Source organism: Buteo buteo, unplaced genomic scaffold (genome assembly GCF_964188355.1).
Source record: "Buteo buteo unplaced genomic scaffold, bButBut1.hap1.1 HAP1_SCAFFOLD_83, whole genome shotgun sequence".
NCBI lineage: Eukaryota > Metazoa > Chordata > Aves > Accipitriformes > Accipitridae > Buteo > Buteo buteo.
The window spans coordinates 280,109-285,000 of NW_027439247.1; positions in this window are offsets into that span (position 1 = coordinate 280,109).

Here is a 4,892-nt window from a genome sequence, read left to right on the forward strand (position 1 = left end):
GCAGGGGTACCGGCACTACCCCGGAGGATGAGGTAGGGGCGCCAGGCCTACCCCGGAGCGTCGGGTAGGGACACCGGGCTGACCCCAGAGGGTCAGGTAGGGTGGCCGGGCCTACCCCGGAGCGCCTGTAGGGACCGCAGGTGTACCCCGGAGCACCGGCAGGGGTACCGGCACTACCCCGGAGGATGAGGTAGGGGCGCCAGGCCTACCCCGGAGCGTCGGGTAGGGATACCGGGCTGACCCCGGAGGGTCAGGTAGGGTGGCCGGGCCTACCCCGGAGCGCCTGTAGGGACCGCAGGTGTACCCCGGAGCACCGGCAGGGGTACCGGCACTACCCCGGAGGATGAGGTAGGGGCGCCAGGCCTACCCCGGAGCGTCGGGTAGGGATACCGGGCTGACCCCGGAGGGTCAGGTAGGGTGGCCGGGCCTATCCCGGAGCGCCTGTAGGGACCGCAGGTGTACCCCGGAGCACCGGCAGGGGTACCGGCACTACCCCGGAGGATGAGGTAGGGGCGCCAGGCCTACCCCGGAGCGTCGGGTAGGGATACCGGGCTGACCCCGGAGGGTCAGGTAGGGTGGCCGGGCCTACCCCGGAGCGCCTGTAGGGACCGCAGGTGTACCCCGGAGCACCGGCAGGGGTACCGGCACTACCCCGGAGGATGAGGTAGGGGCGCCAGGCCTACCCCGGAGCGTCGGGTAGGGACACCGGGCTGACCCCGGAGGGTCAGGTAGGGTGGCCGGGCCTACCCCGGAGCGCCTGTAGGGACCGCAGGTGTACCCCGGAGCACCGGCAGGGGTACCGGCACTACCCCGGAGGATGAGGTAGGGGCGCCAGGCCTACCCCGGAGCGTCGGGTAGGGATACCGGGCTGACCCCGGAGGGTCAGGTAGGGTGGCCGGGCCTACCCCGGAGCGCCTGTAGGGACCGCAGGTGTACCCCGGAGCACCGGCAGGGGTACCGGCACTACCCCGGAGGATGAGGTAGGGGCGCCAGGCCTACCCCGGAGCGTCGGGTAGGGACACCGGGCTGACCCCGGAGGGTCAGGTAGGGTGGCCGGGCCTACCCCGGAGCGCCTGTAGGGACCGCAGGGGTATCCCGGAGCACCGGTAGGGGTACCGGCACTACCCCGGAGGATGAGGTAGGGGCGCCAGGCCTACCCCGGAGCGTCGGGTAGGGACACCGGGCTGACCCCGGAGGGTCAGGTAGGGTGGCCGGGCCTACCCCGGAGCGCCTGTAGGGACCGCAGGTGTACCCCGGAGCACCGGCAGGGGTACCGGCACTACCCCGGAGGATGAGGTAGGGGCGCCAGGCCTACCCCGGAGCGTCGGGTAGGGACACCGGGCTGACCCCAGAGGGTCAGGTAGGGTGGCCGGGCCTACCCCGGAGCGCCTGTAGGGACCGCAGGTGTACCCCGGAGCACCGGCAGGGGTACCGGCACTACCCCGGAGGATGAGGTAGGGGCGCCAGGCCTACCCCGGAGCGTCGGGTAGGGATACCGGGCTGACCCCGGAGGGTCAGGTAGGGTGGCCGGGCCTACCCCGGAGCGCCTGTAGGGACCGCAGGTGTACCCCGGAGCACCGGCAGGGGTACCGGCACTACCCCGGAGGATGAGGTAGGGGCGCCAGGCCTACCCCGGAGCGTCGGGTAGGGACACCGGGCTGACCCCAGAGGGTCAGGTAGGGTGGCCGGGCCTACCCCGGAGCGCCTGTAGGGACCGCAGGGGTATCCCGGAGCACCGGCAGGGGTACCGGCACTACCCCGGAGGATGAGGTAGGGGCGCCAGGCCTACCCCGGAGCGTCGGGTAGGGACACCGGGCTGACCCCGGAGGGTCAGGTAGGGTGGCCGGGCCTACCCCGGAGCGCCTGTAGGGACCGCAGGTGTACCCCGGAGCACCGGCAGGGGTACCGGCACTACCCCGGAGGATGAGGTAGGGGCGCCAGGCCTACCCCGGAGCGTCGGGTAGGGATACCGGGCTGACCCCGGAGGGTCAGGTAGGGTGGCCGGGCCTACCCCGGAGCGCCTGTAGGGACCGCAGGTGTACCCCGGAGCACCGGCAGGGGTACCGGCACTACCCCGGAGCATGAGGTAGGGGCGCCAGGCGTACCCCGGAGCGTCGGGTAGGGACACCGGGCTGACCCCAGAGGGTCAGGTAGGGTGGCCGGGCCTACCCCGGAGCGCCTGTAGGGACCGCAGGTGTATCCCGGAGCACCGGTAGGGGTACGGGTACTACCCCGGAGGATGAGGTAGGGGCGCCAGGCCTACCCCGGAGCGTCGGGTAGGGATACCGGGCTGACCCCGGAGGGTCAGGTAGGGTGGCCGGGCCTACCCCGGAGCGCCTGTAGGGACCGCAGGTGTACCCCGGAGCACCGGCAGGGGTACCGGCACTACCCCGGAGGATGAGGTAGGGGCGCCAGGCCTACCCCGGAGCGTCGGGTAGGGACACCGGGCTGACCCCGGAGGGTCAGGTAGGGTGGCCGGGCCTACCCCGGAGCGCCTGTAGGGACAGCAGGTGTACCCCGGAGCACCGGTAGGGGTACCGGTACTACCCCGGAGCATGAGGTAGGGGCGCCAGGCGTACCCCGGAGCGTCGGGTAGGGACACCGGGCTGACCCCAGAGGGTCAGGTAGGGTGGCCGGGCCTACCCCGGAGCGCCTGTAGGGACAGCAGGTGTACCCCGGAGCACCGGTAGGGGTACGGGTACTACCCCGGAGGATGAGGTAGGGGCGCCAGGCCTACCCCGGAGCGTCGGGTAGGGACACCGGGCTGACCCCAGAGGGTCAGGTAGGGTGGCCGGGCCTACCCTGGAGGGTCAGGATGGGGGGCCGGGATCCATCGCCGCGTGCCCGTAGGGACAGCAGGTAGAACTCCGGCGCATCACAAAGGGTTCCGCCACGGGCCCAGAGTACTGGTGGGGGAACGGGTTCTATCCCGGAACGTCGCCTGGGGACACCGGGCGTAAGGCGGAGGGTCGGGTAGGAAGGCTGGGTCTAAACTCGCGCGCCCGTAGGGACAGCAGTTTTTCCCCCGGCGTACCGGGCGGGGGTACCGGTACTGCCCCGGAGTACTGACGGGGGTACACGGGTACTACCCCGGGGTACCGGGCGGCGGTATACGGGTACTACCCCGGAGTACAGGACGGGGGTATACGGGTACTACGAAGGAGCACAGGTGGGGGTTACGGGTAGTACCCCGGAGTACCGGGCGGGGGTATGCGGGTACTGCCCCGGAGTACCGGGTGGAGGTATATGGGTACTTCCCCGGAGTACCGGGCGGGGGTATGCGGGTACTGCCCCGGAGTACCGGGCGGGGGTATACGGGTACTACCAAGGAAGGAGTACAGGTGGGGGTTACGGGTAGCACCCCGGAGTACCGGGCGGGGGTACCGGTACTGCCCCGGAGTACCGGGCGGGGGTATGCGGGTACTGCCCCGGAGTACCGGGCGGGGGTATACGGGTACTACCAAGGAGTACAGGTGGGGGTTACGGGTAGCACCCCGGAGTACTGGGCGGGGGTACCGGTACTGCCCCGGAGTACCGGGCGGGGGTATGCGGGTACTGCCCCGGAGTACCGGGCGGGGGTATACGGGTACTACCAAGGAAGGAGTACAGGTGGGGGTTACGGGTAGTACCCCGGAGTACCGGGCGGGGGTACCGGTACTGCCCCGGAGTACTGACGGGGGTACACGGGTACTACCCCGGGGTACCGGGCGGGGGTATACGGGTACTGCCCCGGAGTACCGGGCAGGGGTATGCGGGTACTGCCCCGGAGTACCGGGCGGGGGTATACGGGTACTACGAAGGAGTACAGGTGGGTGTTACGGGTAGTACCCCGGAGTACCGGGCGGGGGTACTGGTACTGCCCCGGAGTACCGGGCGGGGGCATACGGGTACTGCCCCGGAGTACCGGGCGGGGGCATAGGGGTGCTGCCCCGGAGTACCGGGCGGGGGTATGCGGGTACTGCCCCGGAGTACCGGGTGGAGGTATATGGGTACTTCCCCGGAGTACCGGGCGGGGGTATGCGGGTACTGCCCTGGAGTACCGGGCGGGGGTATGCGGGTACTGCCCCGGAGTACCGGGCGGGGGTATATGGGTACTTCCCCGGAGTACCGGGCGGGGGTATGCGGGTACTGCCCCGGAGTACCGGGCGGGGGTATGCGGGTACTGCCCCGGAGTATCGGGCGGGGGTATACGGGTACTACCAAGGAGTACAGGTGGGGGTTACGGGTACTACCCCTGGCTGCCGGGTGGGGGTACTGGTACTACCCCGGAGTACCAATGAGGGTTACGGGTACTACCCCTGGCTGCCGGGTAGGGGTAATGGTACTACCCCGGAGTGTCGGCATGGGACGCCAAGCTAAGTCTGGAGCATCAGGTAGGGATGCCAGGACTGCTCTGGACGGTCAGGTAAGGCGGCCAGGTCTACCCCTTGGGCCGGCAAGGGGCGGCCAGGTCTACCCCTTGGGCCGGCAAGGGGCGGCCAGGTCTACCCCTTGGGCCGGCAAGGGGCGGCCAGGTCTACCCCTTGGGCCGGCAAGGGGAGGCCAGGTCTACCCCTTGGGCCGGCAAGGGGCGGCCAGGTCTACCCCTTGGGCCGGCAAGGGGCGGCCAGGTCTACCCCTTGGGCCGGCAAGGGGCGGCCAGGTCTACCCCTTGGGCCGGCAAGGGGCGGCCAGGTCTACCCCTTGGGCCGGCAAGGGGCGGCCAGGTCTACCCCTTGGGCCGGCAAGGGGCGGCCAGGTCTACCCCTTGGGCCGGCAAGGGGCGGCCAGGTCTACCACTTGGGCCGGCAAGGGGCGGCCAGGTCTACCCCTTGGGCCGGCAAGGGGAGGCCAGGTCTACCCCTTGGGCCGGCAAGGGGCGGCCAGGTCTACCCCTTGGGCCGGCAAGGGGC